Source organism: Bos mutus, chromosome 8 (assembly GCF_027580195.1).
Source record: "Bos mutus isolate GX-2022 chromosome 8, NWIPB_WYAK_1.1, whole genome shotgun sequence".
Lineage (NCBI taxonomy): Eukaryota > Metazoa > Chordata > Mammalia > Artiodactyla > Bovidae > Bos > Bos mutus.
In genome coordinates this window covers 63535013-63555686 of record NC_091624.1, presented here as the reverse complement: position 1 = coordinate 63555686, position 20674 = coordinate 63535013, and the positions used below count along the sequence as shown (strand labels likewise).

The following is a 20674-nucleotide window of genomic DNA, read 5'->3' as shown; positions in this document are numbered from 1 at the left end:
CCCGACCCAGGAATCCAACCTGCGACTCTTACGTCTCCTGTATTGGCAGGCTGGTTTTTTACCACTAGCACCACCTGGGAAGCCCAGAAAGAATCTACTGGATATTATTTTCTTTTTCTTTTTTTTTTTAACTTTTTTTAATGGGTCTCAAATTCTGTGACAGATTTTTGGTCAAGTTGTTTTCATTAAAAAGTACTGATTTTAAAAACTAATAACTTAAACTGCCACACACAAAACATATGGTCCACAAAAACATTCTCCTTTCCTTCCGAAGGTTTTACGATGCATTGTTATCATTAACCAGTCTTTTACTATTAAACTTAAATGGCCAATTGAGACAAACAGTTCTGAGACCGTTCTTCCACCACTGATTAAGACTGGGGTGGCAGGTATTGGGGATAATATTCATTTAGCCTTCTGAGCTTTCTGGGCAGACTTGGTGACCTTGCCAGCTCCAGCTGCCTTCTTGTCCACTGCTTTGATGACACCCACAGCAACTGTCTGTCTCATGTCACACACAGCAAAACGGCCCAGGGGAGGATAATCAGAGAAGCTCTCGACACCACATGGGCTTGGCAGAAACTATATCAACGATGGCAGCATCACCAGATTTCAAGAATTTAGGGCCATCTTCCAGCTTTTTCCCAGAACGACGATCAATCTTCTTCTTCAGCTCAGCAAACTTGCAAGCAATATGAGCTGTGTGACAATCCAGCACAGGTGCATATCCAGCACTGATTTGGCCTGGATGGTTCAAAATAATCACCTGAGCTGTGAAGCCAGCAGCTTCCATGGGTGGATCATTGTTGCTGTCACCAGCCACATTGCCACGATGGACATCTTTGATAGACACGTTCTTGACATTGAAGCCCACATTGTCCCCAGGAAGGGCTTCACTCAATGCTTCATGGTGCATTTCTACAGACTTCACTTCAGTTGTTACATTGACTGGAGCAAAGGTGACCACCATGCCAGGTTTGAGAACACCAGTCTCCACATGACCCACAGGGACAGTACCAATACCACCAATTTTATAGACATCCTGGAGAGGCACACACAAGGGTTTGTCAGTTGGGCAAGTTGGTGGCAGGATGCAATCCAGAGCTTCAAGCAGGGTGGTTCCACTGGCATTGCCGTCCTTACGGGTGACTTTCCATCCCTTGAACCATGGCATATTAGCACTTGGCTCTAGCATGTTGTCACCATTCCAGCCAGAAATTGGCACAAATGCTACTGTGTCGGGGTTGTAGCCAATTTTCTTAATGTAGGTGCTGACTTCTTAACAATTTCTTTGTATCTCTTCTGGCTATAGGGTGGCTCAGTGGAATCCATTTTGTTAACGCCAACAATTAGTTGTTTCACACCCAGGGTGTAAGCCAGAAGGGCATGCTCACAGGTCTGCCCGTTCTTGGAGATACCGGCTTCAAATTCACCAACACCAGCAGCAACATTCAGGACAGCAGTCAGCCTGGGATGTGCCTGTAATCATGTTTTTGAGGAAGTCTCTGTGTCCTGGGGCATCAATGATGGTAACATAGTACTTGCTGGTCTCAAATTTCCACAGGGAGATATCAATGGTGATACCACGCTCACGTTCAGCTTTAAGTTTGTCCAAGACCCAGGCATATTTGAAGGAGCCCTTTCCCATCTCGGCAGCCTCCTTCTCGAACTTTTCAATTGTTCTCTTGTCAATCCCGCCACATTTGTAGATCAGATGGCCAGTCGTGGTAGACTTCCCTGAATCTACATGCCCAATGACAATGATGTTGATGTGGGTCTTCTCCTTTCCCATTTTGGCTTAGGTTTAATGGTAGTTTTCACGCCACCTGTGTCCTGGCGGCAAACCTGTTGCGAAAAAGTGGATATTATTTTCTTTATTCCTTGTTATTTGTAAGGTTCTGTTCTCAACATGTGCCAGTGAATACACTATTTTATCCATTTCTGGTTTAAAAATTAAGGGTGAAAGTGGGCAGCTAGATAAATATTTCCAGGGAAATTTGGTCAATTTGACAGTAGAAACCATAGCAAAGTGGGGAGAGTCACAGTATACCCTGGTGTTGGCAATGAGTTAATGAGTGCTCTGAAAAACACAAAGGTTTCCAAATCCCATGATTGTTTATGACACTTGACCATTCAACCTTGCATGCTAATGGAGCTACCAGGATGGGTCCTTAGCCCTTTGTCTGTCTATACCAACCTTCCCACTATGTGGTCCTGAATAGCCAGAGTTAATAGTTAAATTATGATGGCATCCTTTACAATATCGCTCTAGCTCCTCTAATTTTCTCCTACTTTGAGTCATAATAATCATTGTAACAACTAGTATCTGTTGAGGACTTAGTGTTTGCCAGGCACTATTTGAAGCACCTCACATATAATATCTCATTTATTCTTCATAACAGGTAGTAGTAGAAAACTGTTTTACAGACAAGGAAGTGGAGACTCAAAAATATTAAGTGATTCATTCAAGGTAATTCAACTAAAAAGTGGTAGTGGTGGTATTTGAACCTAGGTTTTATTGTCCTAGCTCTCCTTCTTTACTGCTTCACTATTATTGCCTACCAGAAGGCCTTACAGAAGCTAGGAGGGGGTGAAAGGGTGTGAAACAGAACTACAGAGTCAAAATCACCTCACAGCATCATCTTCTCTTACCCCTGCCTCTCCAGAAAGAATCCCCTAAATGCCATCCCTGATAAGTTGTCACTTTGCTTCTCCTCAGATGCTACTGGTGACCTGGAACTTGGTGCCACATGAGGCAGCCTGGTCCATTTTTAGATAGCTCTAATTGTTACCCAGTTATTCCATATTTTGAACATAAATAATTTCTCTCCCTAACTTCACCTACTTGTCCTAGTTCTGTTTTCTGGAGCTCTACCAAATACAACTTTTCTTTCCTCTGATGGACATACTGTTAAATATTTGAAGAACTGAGGGATTTTGGACTGTCTCTTACTATACCCCAGCCTCCTTTTTTCTACTTGCAGAAGAAATGCAAGATTTTATTTTCTAAATGTGACAGGTCTTTGAGTTCATTTTTGTGAGAGCTTATTTATACCTATTAACCCAGAAGGACATTATTATGCATAGGAAAGATTAGCTTTGTTCTAGAGTACTCTTGCCTGGAAAATCCCATGGATGAAGGAGCCTGGTAGGCTGTAGTCCATGGGGTCGCTAAGAGTCGGACACGACTGAGCGACTTCCCTTTCACTTTTCACTTTCATGCATTGGAGAAGGAAATGGCAACCCACTCCAGTGTTCTTGCCTGGAGAATCCCAGGGACGGGGGAGCCTGGTGGACTGCCGTCTAATGGGGCTACACAGAGTCGGACACGACTGAAGCGACTTAGCAGCAGCAGCAGCAGGGTTTATTTGGTTGGGACAGTCAGTATACCTCTGTGCAGTCTTAATAGTTTAACATTCAGTTTCATTCATTTATTTCTCTGGCTTTGTGCTTGACCCAGGCTAGGCCCTGGTGTTCAACTGTAAGGATAAATCATTTATCTCTTCAAAACTTTAAAAAAAAAAAAAAAGAGAGAGGAACACATGATAGTGAAAAAGTACTTTTGTGAAGATCAAAAATAAGATGTAGAGAAAAAAAAGAACATGAGGTAGTTTTGGGTGTCATGAGGATGAGCCTCTTGGTGTGAATCTAGTGAGTGAAGACTGAAGCATTAGAGACTTGTAAGGACAAATTGGGTGGTATCATCAGGAAGAATAAGAGACTAGAGCAACTTTGGCAACGATTTATGGTATTTCTGGTTCTATCTGAGGAAGGATAAAAATTATAGACTATACAGATGACATTATTTTTGTTAAATTGGGCATTGTGGCTGGTTATGAAAGTTGTGAGTTTTACAGTTGTCAATATAATATTCTACATAAAAATTTCCAGGAGGCTTAAGACTTTTGTGTTTCAGTGAAAAACTTCAATTTTATTAAAAAATTTAATCTTTAGGAAAGCTTTTATATTGGAACTGACTCCCTTGTGCATGGGGAGATTGCTTCTCCCTTTCCTCTGGTGTGTCCTCCCTTTTGTTTATTGGAAGGTGAATTGGCTCGAACTGGGAAGGTCACTAAACAGTCACATGACTGGGGAAGAGGCTTCTTCAGAGTTCAGTTTCCTCATCTGTGAATTGAGGCTGTCAGGCTAAATTTCTTTCTAGTTCTGAGGATTATTAAGTCCTTTCTTATTTTGGTGTAGGGTTTTCCTGATATATAAGGGCCTAGTATGGACATAAATAGTTCATTACCCTTTTGACATCTGTGGTGTTGCAGATTGAATTGTTGGTTGCAATGCTTCATTTTCCTGATATGCTGGTATTAGATTTATTCATATCCTCACCAGGGCATTAGGGTGAACAAAGTATGTTTCTCTGTCCCTTGGCTTTAGGTTTGTCCTAAAGCGTGTTCTTTGCGCCTTGCTTTGACCAAAAGCAGCTGTGACATAAGCAAGGGCTTGAAACATACTTGTGCTTGTCTTGAGCCCTGGTCCAGGGAGGGTGAGAGAACCTGAACCTAGACACAGACCAGACGCAGATACAACCCAAAGTTTAGAGCCCAGCCTACATCAGTTGAATCCCAGCAAGTACATGAGTGAAAAAGAAATGTTTTATATTTTTGCTGCTGTTTTGTAGTTCTTTATTTGGCAGGGTTAATTAATCATGAAAGTAAGGCATACTTAATGTGAATGTGCTGCGTTGCTTTGCTGCTGCTGCTGCTAAGTCGCTTCAGTCGTGTCCGACTCTCTGCAACCCCATAGAGGGCAGCCTACCAGGCTCCCCCATCCGTGGGATTCTCCAGGCAAGAACACTGGAGTGGGTTGCCATTTCCTTCTTCAATGCATGAAAGTGAAAAGTGAAAGAGAAGTCGCTCAGTCGTGTCCGGCTCAACTGCTTTCAGTTCAGTTCAGTTCAGTTCAGTCGCTCAGTCGTGTCCGACTCTTTGCGACCCCATGAATCGCAGCACGCCAGGCCTCCCTGTCGCTCAGTCGTGTCCTGCTCAGTTGCTTTACTGAAAGAGGACTTCCCTGGTGGCTCAGATGGTAAAGCGGCTGCCTACAATGCGGGAGACCCGGGTTCGATCCCTGGGTCGGGAAGATCCCCTGGAGAAGGAAATGGCAACCCACTCCAGTATTCTTGCCATGGAGAATCCCATGGATGGACTGGCCTGGTGGGTTACAGTTCACGGGGTCGTAGAGAGTTGGACACGACTGAGTGACTCTTTGCGACCCCATCAATCGCAGCACGCCAGGCCTCCCCGTCGCTCAGTCATGTCCGGCTCAGTTGCTTTAGTTGTGTCCAATTCTTCGTGATCCCATGGACTGTAGTCCGCCAGGCTCCTCTGTCCATGGGATTTCCTAGGCAAGAATACTGGAGTGGGTTGCCATTTCCTCCTCCAGGGATCTTCCTGACCCCAGGGATCGAACCCACTTCTCCTATGTCTCCTGTATTGGCAGGCAGATTTTTCACCACTGAGCTACCTGGGAAACCCTAATGCCATTTAGTGGTCAATTTTTTAGTTTAGTTTGGGTTTGTTTTTTTTTTTCATAGAGCTGCCAGTCATTAAAGATGGTTTTGTTTTTTAACCCATTGATAATACTTCTGAGTGGAACCCCAAACCCTCAAGCTGGAATGACCCTTATTATTCAGGTTAGCTACCAGCATGCAGAATTTGGATTTAAATGCACACTAGGAGTCAGAGCCATTGAAGACCTCTAGGTCCCTTTGCTCCCAATACTAACTTCCTACTTCTCAGCCACAAACTTCATCCACAACATGTAAATAGCTGGCATTTATATACTGCTGCCCAAGCTGGGGGGAGGGGAGGATTGCAGTACAGGAAAATTGGCATCAGCAGTCTTTCGGGGCCTAAGAGTCTTGAGAATTAATGGATTCTTTTCTACCATGCTGTGTTCCAAAATTAATCTGGTTTCTGTCTGCCGTGAACTGACACAGATTGTTGTTTTATGGTTATTTAAGGCACAAGCATTTACCCTCCACAATTAGGCTATCCCCTGCTTTTCCGTTTAATAAGATCAAACAAAGTGGTCCCCTATTTATATTCTTGAAAGCTGTGAGCTGAGATCACAGATCCATCATACTCACTTTTCTGCTCATCTGCAACTAGATCTTTTGGAATTTGATAGATTCACACTGTGTATCCAACACATCCTTAGGCTTGCTTAGGGAAAGTGAAGAAAATGTAAAACAATCCCATATAACTGGAAGAAAGAAATCCCATGCTGTGGTCATGCACAGTTCTTTTTAGAAGAACTTGGTTTCATTGCATCTAGTATGTTATCTGCTAACTTTCCCTTGTTAATATTCTACAAGCTTTCCAGGCTCATAACATTCATTCTCTAAGCTCTTTATGGTAGAGGTGACACAAAATAATTCGGGATGAAAGGGACTTTATGATGAAATGGACCAAGAAAAATTTATTTCAGTCAAGCATAGATTCTGAGTTTGTGTTTTCTTTGATAAGACAGAGATTCCTACTCTGTTGTTATTTGTGGTGAAAGTCACCCAAGTATGATGCTGCATTCTTGGATATTACAGGTAGAAGGCAGGAGTGGAGACAATCACTTACTCCTCCTCAGGGGGCACAGGAATAATTACCTGAATTATATTGGGATTTATACATCTTGAGTGTGACTGTTCCAATGCTACCTGTTATTGGAATGACATAGCAACTGTTTTAGTCAAATGATGCAGCAACAATAAAAATAAAACCTGGCCTAGTGAAAGTGAGTTTATAGTATGGAATCTTCAAAACTTGTTTTAGTGTCTATTAAACCTTCTCATGCATTGGAGGCAGAAATGGAAACCCACTCCAGTGTTCTTGCCTGGAGAATTCCAGGGACAGGGGAGCCTGGTGGGCTGCCGTCTATGGGGTCGCACAGAGTAGGACACGACTGAAGTGACGCAGCAGCAGCAGCAGCAGCAGCAAACCTTCTCACATACATTATTGCATTTATTTCTCAAAATAATCCTATGAGTATAGTTATTATACCCATATATCAAACATCATGCCTTTATTTAGATGTATCTTGCAATTCATCTTCAGATCTGTAAGTCTCTTCTGTCCTTAGATCAGATGCTACTTACAGGACAAATTTTTATATATCCTCATTATATATCCCCCAACATGATGATGGAGACATTCTATCATCATAGAGGTTAAGGAATTTGCCAAGGATCCCACAACTGATAAATTGCAGACTGAGATTCAAGCATTGCATAGGCTAATAGCCTTTCCACTCTATGATAGTGGCTTCCCTATAATACTTATAAATGCTTATAAACAATGCATTTGTTTAGTATTTTATATAATTTTTATTTTATGTTATGCTACATGATTTATATTATTCATGTATGTAACTACTTTAATAATTTGACCTGAAGATGTTAATAGTGTTCCTTTTACTCCCTGAGTAGAGACTGAGGATATAAAGAAAACAAAACAAGGTTTTTAACCCTTAGGATCTTCCTATCAGGATTGGGAAATTGGGCAGATAGACCAGAAGTAGATTTCCTGCTAATTCCTATGTGTGTGATGTTTTGGCCTTATTGTTAAGAGAAGTCTTGACATAATGCAACTATGACCAAAACAAGATTCCTTTGTCTTCTCTTTTCAATTTCTCCAAACCCAGGATTTTCCGAACTCCCAGCCACTGTGTTGTAGGAGGTTGAGTGAAGGAACCCCTCATATGCAAACAGTTTTACCAATGAAGTTCTTTCCCTAAATTTTGCAAAGAAAAACAATGGGAAAGATTTTCTAATCTTTTGGCTCTAATTCCATACTGAATGGAGAATGCAATCATTCTAAGTAGTGTGTAAAATTAATTATAGTTGGAAGAGAGTTGCCAGGCTTGTGGATTCCCAGGGATTGCAGGGGTGGGGGTGGGGTGGGAATTGCCCTCCAGATACAGTCAATTTTTCCATAAATGTGTTCAGAAAATACCCATGTTTTTGTTTTCACTCCAGCATGACCTTGGTGTGGGATCCAAGGAAATTAACTTTACTGGGTCTGAATTTCCTTTTAAATTATGCAACTAAAAATGCTGATAGATCTTAGCCTGTGCTAATGTTGCGTATGAGAACCCAATACCAGATAATATCTAATTTAAAGTCTGTTCACCTTCATTTTAAAAACATTCTTTTTGTAGTTCTTTTAAATAGCAATTAATAGGTTTAAGCTTTTGCTGGGGGGAGGGTGCTATGGAGGAATTATTCATAATTATATATCACTTATTTATCTGTCGATTATCTGTCAACAGGTAAATTTAAGACTACTGTATTTCATCTGAAATGGAATATAGATATAAAGTTTGAAGAGATGAGGTTTTTTTAAAAAACGTCAGATAATTAAGTGAAATTATTAGATAATTAAGTAAAGAAAACTATCTGGATGACACATAATATAGAGTACATACTAGTCACACTTCATCTCTAAGGATAAGAATTATATCAAAATCACTTGATGGTAAACTTAAGTGTCTTCTGGGAGAGGCTTTTTGGGAAAAGTACATATAAGGTGGTCTATTGTAGAGACTCACTTTACTGTTTTCATTTGAAAGATAGTTAAATATCTACCCTCTCTGTTTTCTAATCTTACTTTCCAGTGGCATCTTCATCTTATTTTTCTTCAGCGAAACTTCTACTGCGACCCTAAGCATGACCTACTTAGAAATTTATAACCAGTGATACATTTATTTACTTTAAGAGCAATTTAGGCACCTATGAACAACTCCCTTTAGGGTACCATGTTGATCAGTAAAAGAATTCCATTACATAACTGGACTTTTTTTTTTTTTAATCTTAAAGTTATAACCAGATCATTTTTTAAGTTTGGAAATTTGTTTTTATTTTTTAAATAATTATGCTTATTATAAAAAAACAGAAATTTCAGAAAAATATTAGAAAGTAGAGGGAGAAAATCACCCATATTTAACTATTCATGGTGAATTTTCTTCTCATTTTTTTTTTTAACATCTTCTAGTTCTCCTTTATCTCAAACAAGCTTTTCGGAGGTTACTATTGACTCCCTTGGTCTTTCTCTTGTACGAACACCCAGATGTAATACATGTTTGTAAAACCTGGCTTTGTTTCAGGTGTATTGTTGTTTCTGTGCCCCATCTCCTCCTCGGTGTCATCTGCCCACTTCCACCGAAATTTCTGATGAAGGCTGAGAATATTAGTTTCTGGAGTAAATAACAGTTTTTAGGGATGCCAGGCATTGGTTCTAAGTGAGAAGCACTTCCTTTGATTACACATTTCCTTTACCAGATCTCTGAAGAAGCCCAGCGGTAAAGCTTTTGCTTAGAAGATCACAGGCTGTAATCACTAGTCTTTTCTAATTACAAGTAATGAATTTCAGATTTTTTTCTTCCCTATTACATTCTGCTTTTGACCACTGTGCTTAGATCACTTAATGTGGCAATAGATTATAAGATTTTAATTTCTCAGTGTAATGATGGAATTGTCAGGTGGTTATGTTCTGATGCTTGGTGCCAGCTGGGACTGAGATTAAGTCCTAGTTTTTCTCATTTGCCAGTGAGGGACCTTGAAGAAGGCACTTTCCCTCTCTAAGATATAGTTGTTTGTTTTTTTAATGTGAATAATAATGAAATTATAACAATCATGGGGTGTGTTGTAGGGATTATGTGAGATAGTTGTAGAGAGGTTATGAGCACAGATTCCATAACTACCTGGATTCAAGCCAGCTACCTACTGGCAGTGTAGCCTTGGGAAAGTTTCTTAACCTATCTGTGCTTCTGATTTCTGAATAATTAAATGAGGATAATCACAGTTACTATTTTGTAAAATTGTTGTGAGAGTTAAATAAGTTAATATATGGAAGCATACATAATAGTGACTAGCACAAGTGTTTAGTCGATGCTGGTTGTTTTTATTATTATTATTGGCATTTATAAAGCCTGGCCAATAGTAAATCCTCAGTAGATATTTATTCTTATGATTCTTCTCTGGATTTGTCACTGTTCTTTCTCCCCTTTTGTTCTTTGCTTAACTTATTGAGATCAATAAATAGGACCTCGCCCTAAGTGAGCATCAGTAATCTTTGAAATTAGCAGCAGAGAAGAGCAACTCATGGGTTCTACTCTTTACCAGATCAGATAGATTTTTTTCTTTTGCCACCTACTCTCCATTGACTAGAACAAGAAGGGTATACTCATCCCACTGTCCATATAAGTCATTATTCTATGCAGGTAATTATCCAGAGTTCTATTATCCTGGAGAATTATTTTAGAAATGGTTGTTTTTATTTATGGCCAGCTGACAAAAGAGGGATACCACCCTGGGCATCCTGCAGAAGCTTAGTGTGCCTTTCAAAATAATAGAAATTACTATTTAGGGGCAGAATTCTTTTTTTTTTTTCTTGTATCGATTTGATAAGATATCAGCATTAATAAAAGGAATGACCAACATGGTAGATCATCATTGCTAATGTCATTGATTTCCACCTATACTGTGTATCATATACTAACACAAAAGAGATATAGTTACGGGTAGCCAAATGTATCTGAATATTCTTAGTCCATTTAATATGCAGTAGTTTTTTCCCTCTGAAGTAATGTCAAAAAGGATTTTATTGTATTTAATTTCAGAAATAAAATTTGTGATAGATTGGACAAGTACAGAACTGAAGGTTTTGAATGCCATTTAAAATGATTTTTACTCAATTTCTCCCATGTGCCAGTTGCTTTCACTAATGACATTTTTTTTTTTTTGCTGCAAAATTTATGAAAAAAGAATTAGCTATGCAAATTAATGATTTAAAAAGAAATGGAGGGACAATATTTATCTCTCTAGCAGGGGGCATATTACTCTCATGTAACAACAACAACAACCACAAAAAAATCTATGTTCCTTTCAGTTCATTCAGTCCAGTCACTCAGTCATATCCGACTCTGTGTGACCCCATGGACTGCAGTGCTCTAGGCTTCCTTGTCCATCACCAACTCCAGCAGCTTGCTCAAACTCATGTCTATCAAGTCAGTGATGCCATCCACCATCTCATCCTCTGTCATCCCCTTCTCCTCCTGCCTTCTATCTTTCCCAGCATCAGGATCTTTTCCAATGAGCCAGTTCTTCGCATCAGGTGGCCAAAGTATTGGAGTTTTAGCTGCAGCATCAGTCCTTCCAATGAATATTCAGGACTGATTTCCTTCAGGACGAACTGGTTGGACCTCCTTGCAGTCCCAGGGACTCTCAAGAGTCTTCTCCAACCCCACAGTTCAAAAGCATCAATTCTTCGGCGCTCAGCTTTCTTTATAGTCCAGCTCTCACATCCATACATGACTCCTGGAAAACCCATAGCTTTGATTCGACGGACCTTTGTTGGCAAAGTAATGTCTCTACTTTTTAAAATGCTATCTAGGTTGGTCATAGCATTTCTTCCCAGGAGCAAGCGTCTTTTAATTTCATGGCTGCAGTCACCATCTGCAGTGATTTTGGAGCTCAAGTAAATAAAGTCTATCACTATTTCCATTATTTCCCCATCTATTTGCCATGAACTGATTGGACCGGATGCCATTTTAGTTTTCTGAATGTTGAGCTTCAAGCCAACTTTTTCACTCTCCTCTTTCACTTTCATCAAGAGGCTCTTTAGTTCTTCACTTTCTGCCATAATGGTGTCATCTGCATATCTGAGGTTATTGATATTTCTCCCAGCAGTCTTGATTCCAGCTTGTGCTTCATCCAGCCCAGCATTTTGCATGATGCACTCTGCATATAAGTTAAATAAGCAGGGTGACAATATACAGCCTTGACATACTCTGTTCCCTATTTGGAACCAGTCTGTTGTTCCATGTCCGGTTCTAACTGTTGCTTCTTGACCTGCATACAGATTTCTCAGGCGGTAGGTCAGGTGGTCTGGTACTCCCATCTCTTTAAAAATTTTCCACAGTTTGTTATGATCCACACAGTCAAAGGCTTTGGCATAGTCAATAAAGCAGAAGTAGATGTTTTTCTGGAATTCTCTTGCTTTTTCAGTGATCCAGCGGATGTTGTCAATTTGATATCTGGTTTCTCTGCCCTTTCTAAATCCAGCTTGAACACCTGGAAGTTCATGGTTCAGGTACTGTTGAAACCTGGCTTGGAGAATTTTGAGCATTACTTTGCTAGCGTGAAATGAGTGCAATTGTGTGATAGTTTGAACATTGTTTGGCATTGCCTTTCTTTGGAATTGGAATGAAAACTGACCTTTTCCAGTCCTGTAGCCACTGCTGAGTTTTCTAAATTTGCTAGCATATTGAGTGCAGCACTTTCACAGCATCATCTTTTAGGATTTGAAATAGCTCAACTGGAATTCCATCACCTCCACTAGCTTTGTTTGTAGTGATGCTTCCTAAGGCCCACTTGACTTTGCCTTCCAGGATATCTGGCTGTAGGTGAGTGATCATACAATCATGGTTATCTGGGTCATGAAGATCTTTTTTGTATAGTTCTTCCATGTATTCTTGCCACCTCTTCTTCAGATCTTCTGCTTCTGTTAGGTCCATACCATTTCTGTCCTTTATTGTGCCCATCTTTGCATGAAACTTTCCCTTGGTATCCCTAATTTTCTTGAAGAGATCTCTAGTCTTTCTCATTCTATTGTTTTCTTCTATTCCTTTGCATTGATCACTGAGGAAGGCTTTTTTTTTTTTTTTTTTTATCTCTCTTTGCTATTCTTTGGAACTCTGCATTCAAATGGATATATCTTTCCTTTTCTCCATTTTTTTAGCTTCTCTTCTTTTCTCAGTTATTTGTAAGTCCTCCTCAGACAATCATTTTGCCTTTTTGCATTTCTTTTTCTTGGGGATGGTCTTGATCACTGCCTCCTGTAGAATGTCACGAACCTCCCCCCCATAGTTCATCAGGCATTCTGTCTGTCAGATCTAATCCCTTGAATCTGTTTGTCACTTCTACTGCATAATCATAAAGGATTTGATTTAGGTCATACCTGAATGGTCTAGTGGTTTTCCCTACTTTCTTCAATTAAGTCTGAATTTGGCATGTTTCTTTAAATATAATTAAAATCTAGAATTCCGCATTTTGGGCTGGTCTTCCCCAGTTGGTCATAAATATTGGGATTGGAATCTAACAGATAATCATGGGGAATGCTGTTTTATAATAACATGCAATGTTTTATCATAATGTATATGATAAATTTAGTGTATTCTGAACATAGGTTCAAGCCTCCGTTCTGTGACTTACTATCCTATGCTAAGTCACTTCAGTTGTGTCCGACTCTGTGCAACCCCAGAGATGGCAGCCCACCAGGCTCCCCTGTCCCTGGGACTCTCCAGGCAAGAACACTGGAGTGGGTTGCCATTTCCTTCTCCAATGCAGGAAAGTGAAAAGTGAAAGGGAAGTCACTCAGTCGTGTCCAACTCTTAGCGACCCCATGGACTGCAGCCTACCAGGCTCCTCCATCCATGGGATTTTCCAGGCAAGAGTACTGGAGTGGGATGCCATTGCCTTCTCCCTATGACTTACTAGCAAAGCCTTATTATCTTTTCTATATGTCTGGAATAATATACCTACTTCCAGAGTTATTGTTAGGATTATGGTACATAATATATATAAAAAACAATATGTAAGGTGATACAAAACTGTTAGTTATTAGCAATCAAAGATTCAAAACGACTACCTTAAACTTGCCATTTAAATAAAATATTTCTTGAACACCTTTGGTTTTACTTAGAGATTGAATATACCAAATATACTTCACTGATCATGTGAGTTCCTGTCAAGATGTGTCTCCCAGTGGGCAAGACCATTTAAGAAGAGGAGAAGAACAGTGCATATAGATATTTAGATCAGTACTAACATAGGAAATCACATTTGGTAATAATAAAAGGTAAGAGAAAAATAGTATAAAATATTACAAAGACTTGTTCTAAATCTATTTTGCCTCAGTACCCAAAGGGCTTTACAATATTATTTTCTCCCATTTTCTTCTTTGCAGCTGGGAAATGAGGCCCAGACCATTCTTAAACCTGGGAGGGCAGTGCTGTATCAGACAGGAAGAGCTGTGGAATTATAGTTGATTTCAACAGTTTTGGTCAGACACCTGCTAGGAGGGACAGTAAACCAAAGTGGTTAAGCCTGTGGGCTCTGGACATAGACCATTTGGAAGCAGTTTGGTTTTACTAACCTTGAGCAAATTACCCTGAGATTCAGTTTCCTTACCTGTAAAATGAGAATGTTTAACATCTTCTTTCTGGTTTAAAGGTAAGGATTCAATAACAGATGGAGCTGTACTTTCCAACTTTCATATGCTCACAAATCACTGTTGTTCAGTCACTCAGTCATGTCCGACTCTTTGCGACCCCATGGACTGCAGCACACCAGGCCTCCCTGTCCCCCACCACCTCCTGGAGCCTGCCCAAACTCACGACCATTGAGTCGGTGATGCTTCCAACCATCTCGTTCTCTGTCGTCCCCTTCTCCTCCTGAATTCTGATTCAGTAGGTCTGGGCAGGGCCTGAGAATCCACTTGTCTAACATGTCCCCTGGTGATCCCTGTGCTGTACCATATTGTCAGTAGCAAAGATATAAAGCACCCAGAAGTTGTGCTCTACGATTTCTGGAAATTGTAAATACTCAATAAATGTTGGCCATTATTTTCCTTCTAGCACTGCACTATATGTTTTCACAAATGTTATTGTGATTATTCTTTACAACAACTTTATATTAGGTATTATTATGTCTCCATTTCTCAAATGAGGAGAGAAGTCTAGAAAAACTCATAAGTGATTCTCAACATTGTACTTGATCCCAGCTTTATTGATTCTAAGTACTATCTATTTCCTGCACTTGAAATTTTTCATAATTTGGGGTTAGGGAAAAAAAAGTGGACATAAATTCTCACTTTCCTGGTCTCTGATGCTGAAGTGGGAGCACATCTCTTCTCTGTAGGCTTCAAAAGAAATCCATGGACATTCAAATGACTTCCAGGTATATTACATGGTTTCTATTTTGTCCACATATGAAAATATTTATTTCTGATTATATTTGTGAAAAAAAGTAAAGTAAAACAGATTAGTATAAAAAATAACTAAACATTAGCCCTCAAAAATCTCATTGCCCAGAGGCAAAATAACATATACATTATGTTGCAAGAGCCTATTGTTCAGGTACTCATCCTGTTGTGAGACATAGTGTGATAGTTACTTTGTTAACTAAACATAAGTGAAAGTGAAAGTTGCTCAGTCTGTCGGACTCCTCATGACCCCATGGATTTTAGTCCATGCAATTCTCAAGGCCAGAACACTAGAGTGGGTAGCCTTTCCCTTCTCCAGGGCATCTTCCCAACCCAGGGATCAAACCCAGGTCTCCCGCGTTGCAGGCAGATTCTTTACCAGCTGAGCCACGAGGGAAGCCCAAGAATACTGGAGTGGATAGCCTATCCCTTCTCCAGCGGATCTTCCCAACTCAGGAATCGAACCAGGGTCTCCTGCATTGCAGGCGGATTCTTTACCAACTGAGCTATCAGAGAAGCCCTAACTAAACATGGATGTGAGGGCACGGTCCTAAGATGGCAGAGGAATAGGACAGGGAGACAACTTTCTCCCCCACAAATTCATCAAAAGAACTTTTGAACGCTGAGTAAATTCCAGAAAACAACTTCTGGATGCTGGCAGAGGACATCAGGCACCCAAGAAAGCAGCCCATTGTCTTTGAAAGGAGATGGAGAAGTCTTGAGGCTACTGTAAGAATAAGACTGAAAACCAGAGGCAGGAGGCTTAAGTCCAAATCCTGAGAACACCAGAGAACTCCTGACTCCAGGGAACATTAATCGACAAGAGTTCATCCAAAAGCCTCCATACCTACACTGAAACCAAGCTCCACCCAAGGGCCAACAAGCTCCAGAGCAAGACATACCATGCAAATTCTCCAGCAATGCAGGAACATAGCCCTGAGCTTCAACAGGCTGCCCAAAGACACTCCAAACCCACTGACATCTCATAATTCATTACTGGACACTTCATTGCACTCCAGAAAGAAGAAATCCAGCTCCACCCACCAGAACACCGACACAAACTTCCCTAACCAGGAAACCTTGACAAGCCACCTGTCCAATCCCACCCACAGCAAGGAAACTCTACAATGAAGAGAACTCCACAAACTGCCAGAATACAGAAAGGCCACCCCAAACACAGCAATATAAATAAGATGAAGAGGCAGAGAAATACCCAGCAGGTAAAGGAACAGGATAAATGCCCACCAAACCAAACAAAAGAGGAAGAGATAGGGAATCTACCTGATAAAGAATTCCCAATAAAGATAGTGAAAATGATCCAAAATCTTGAAAACAAAATGGAGTTACAGATAAATAGCCTGGAGTCAAGGACTGAGAAGATGCAAGAAAGGTTTAACAAGGACCTAGAAGAAATAAAGAGTCAATATATAATGAATAATGCAATAAACGAGATAAAAAACATTCTGGAGGGAACCAACAGTAGAATAACAGAGGCAGAAGATGGGATAAGTGAATTAAAAGATAGAATGGTAGAAATAAATGAAACAGAGAGGAAAAAAGAAAAACAAATTAAAAGAAATTAGGACACTCTCAGAGACCTCTGGGACAATGTTAAATGCCCCAATATTCGAGTCATAGGAGTTCCAGAAGAAGAAGACAAAAAGAAAGACCAGGAGAAAATACTTGAGGAGATAATAGTTGAAAACTTCCCTAAAATGGGGAAGGAAATAATCACCCAAGTCCAAGAAACCCAGAGAGTCTCAAACAGGATAAACTCAAGGCAAAACACCCCAAGACACATATTAATCAAATTAACAAAGATCAAACACAAAGAAAAAATATTAAAAGTAGCAAGGGAAAAACAACAAATAACACACAAGGGGATTCCCATAAGGGTACCAGCTGATCTTTCAATAGAAACTCTTCAGGCCAGAAGGGAATGGCAGGACATACTCATGGTGATGAAAGAGAAAAACCTACAACCCAGATTCCTGTACCCAGCAAGGATCTCATTCAAATATGAAGGAGAAATCAAAAGCTTTACAGACAAGCAAAAGCTGAGAGAATTCAGCACCACCAAACCAGCTCTTCAACAAATGCTAAAGGATCTTCTCTACACAGGAAACACAGAAAAGGTTTATAAACTTGAACCCAAAACAACAAAGTAAATGGCAATGGGATCATACTTATCAATAATTACCTTAAATGTAAATGGGTTGAATGCCCCAACCAAAAGACAAAGACTGGCTGAATGGATACAAAAATAAGACCCTATATATGTTGTCTACAAGAGACCCACCTCAAACCAAGGGACACATACAGACTGAAAGTGAAGGGCTGGAAAAAGATATTCCATGCAAATAGAGTCCAAAAGAAAGCGGGAGTAGCAATACTCATATCAGATAAAATAGACTTTAAAACAAAGGCTGTGAAAAGAGACAAAGAAGGATACTACATAATGATCAAAGGATCAACCCTAGAAGAAGATATAACAATTATAAATATATATGCACCCAACCTAGGAGCACCACACTATGTAAGACAAATGCTAACAAGTATGAAAGGAGAAATTAACAATAACACAATAATAGTGGGAGACTTTAATATCCCACTCACACCTATGGATAGGTCAACTAAATGGAAAATTAACAAGGAAATACAAACTTTAAATGATATAATAGACCAGTTAGACCTAATTGATATCTATATGACATTTCACCCCAAAACAATGAATTTCACCTTTTTCTCAAGCACACATGGAACCTTCTCCAGGATACATCACATCCTGGGCCATAAATCTAGCCTTGGTAAATTCAAAAAAATTGAAATCATTCCAAGCATCTTTTCTTATCACAATGCAGTAAGATTAGATCTCAATTACAGGAGAAAAACTATTAAAAATTCCAACATATGGAGGCTGAATGACATGCTGCTGAATAACGAACAAATCACAGAAGAAATAAAAAAAGAAATCAAAATATGCATAGAAACAAATGAAAACGAAAACACAACAACCCAAAACCTGTGGGACACTGTAAAAGCAGTGCTAAGAGGAAGGTTCATAGCAATACAGGCATACCTCAAGAAACAAGAAAAAAGTCAAATAAATAACCTAACTCTACACCTAAAGCAACTAGAAAAGGAAGAAATGAAGAACTCCAGGGTTAGTAGAAGGAAAGAAATCTTAAAAATTAGGGCAGAAATAAATGCAAAAGAAAAGAGACCATAGCAAAAATCAACAAAGCCAAAAGCTGGTTCTTTGAAAGGATAAATAAATTTGACAAACCATTAGCCAGACTCATCAAGAAACAAAGGGAGAAAAATCAAATCAATAAAATTAGAAATGAAAATGGAGAGATCACAACAGACAGCACAGAAATACAAAGGATCGTAAGAGACTACTATCAGCAATTATATGCCAATATAATGGACAACTTGGAAGAAATGGACAAATTCTTAGAAAAGTACAACTTTCCAAAACTGAACCAGGAAGAAATAGAAAATCTTAACAGACCCATCACAAGCATGGAAATTGAAATTGTAATCAGAAATCTACCAGCAAACAAAAGCCCAAGTCCAGACGGCTTCATAGCTGAATTCTACCAAAAATTTAGAGAAGAGCTAACACCTATCCTACTCAAACTCTTCCAGAAAATTGCAGAGGAAGGTAAACTTCCAAACTCATTCTATGAGGCCACCAGCACCCTAATACCAAAACCTGACAAAGATGCCACAAAGAAAAAAAAAAACTACAGGCCAATATCACTGATGAACATAAGTGCAAGAATCCTTAAGAAAATTCTAGCAATCAGAATCCAACAATGCATTAAAAAGATCATACACCATGACCAAGTGGGCTTTATCCCAGGGATGCAAGGATTCTTCATATCTGCAAATCAATCAATGTAATACACCACATTAACAAATTGAAAAATAAAAGCCATATGATTATCTCAATAGATGCAGAGAAAGCCTTTGACAAAATTCAACATCCATTTATGAAAAAAAAAAAACCCACCAGAAAGCAGGAATAGAAGGAACATAGCTCAACGTAATAAAAGCTATATATGACAAACCCACAGCAAATATTATCCTCAATGGTGAAAAATAGAACCCATTTCCCCCAAAGTCAGGAATAAGACAAGGGTGCCCACTCTCACCACTACATTCAACATAGTTTTGGAAGTTTTGGCCACAGCAATTAGAGCAGAAAAATAAATAAAAGGAATCCAAATTGGAAAAGAAGTAAAACTCTCACTGTTTGCAGATGACATGATCCTCTACATAGAAACCCCTAAAGACTCCACCAGAAAATTTCTAGAGCTAATCAATGAATATAGTAAAGTGGCAGGATATAAAATCAACACACAGAAATCCCTTGCATTCCTATACACTAATAATGAGAAAATAGAGAAATTAAGGAAAGAATTCCATTCACCATTGCAATGAAAAGAATAAAATACTTAGGAATATATCTACCTAAATAAACAAAAGACCTATATATAGAAAACTATAAAACACTGGTGAAAGAAATCAAAGAGGACACAAATAGATAGAGAAATATACCACATTCATGGATCAGAAGAATCAATATAGTGAAAATGAGTATATACCCAAAGCAATCTATAGATTCAATGCAATCCTTATCAAGCTACCAATGGTATTTTTCACAGAGCTAGAACAAATAATTTCACAATATGTATGGAAATACAAAAACCTCAAGTAGCCAAAGCAATCTTGAGAAAGAAGAATGGAATTGGAGGAATCAACCTGCCTGACTTAAGGCTCTACTACAAAGCCACAGTCATCAAGACAGTATGGTACTGGCACAGACAGAAATATAGATCAATGGAACAAAATAGAAAGCCCAGAGATAAATCCACACACCTATGGACACCTTATCTTTGACAAAAGAGGCAAGAATATACAATGGAGAAAAGACAATCTCTTTAACAAGTGGTGCTGGGAAAACTGGTCAACCACTTGTAAAAGAATGAAACTAGAGCACTTTCTAACACCATACACAAAAATAAACTCAAAATGGATTAAAGATCTAAACATAAGACCAGAAACTATAAAACTCCTAGAGGAGAACATAGGCAAAACACTCTCCAACATAAATCACAGCAGGATCCTCTATGACCCACCTCCCAGAATATTGGAAATAAAATCAAAAATAAACAAATGGGACCTAATTAAAATTACAAGCTTCTGTACAGCAAAGGAAACTATAAACAAGGTGAAAAAACAGCCTTCAGAATGGGAGAAAATAATAGCAAATGAAGCAACTGACAAATAATTAATCTCAAAAATATACAAGCAACTCCTGCAGCTCAATTCCAGAAAAATAAATGACCCAATCAAAGAGTGGGCCAAAGAACTAAACAGATATTTCTCCAAAGAAGACATACAGATGGCTAACAAACACATGAAAAGATGTTCAACATCATTCATTATCAGAGAAATGCAAATCAAAACCACAATGAGGTACCATTTCACACCAGTCAGAATGGCTGCGATCCAAAAGTCTACAAGCAATAAATGCGGGAGAGGGTATGGAGAAAAGGGAACCCTCTTACACTGTTGGTGGGAATGCAACTAGTACAGCGACTATGGAGAACAGTGTGGAGATTCCTTAAAAAACTGGAAATAGAACTGCCATACGACCCGACAATCCCACTGCT

At 39.3% G+C, this 20674-nt stretch overlaps 1 pseudogene; it reads right to left on the bottom strand.

Moving 5' to 3' along the window:
• Nucleotides 1-325: 325 nt before the first annotated feature.
• On the bottom strand, nt 326-1807 carry LOC102280063 (elongation factor 1-alpha 1 pseudogene; annotated as a pseudogene).
• Nucleotides 1808-20674: the final 18867 nt, after the last annotated feature.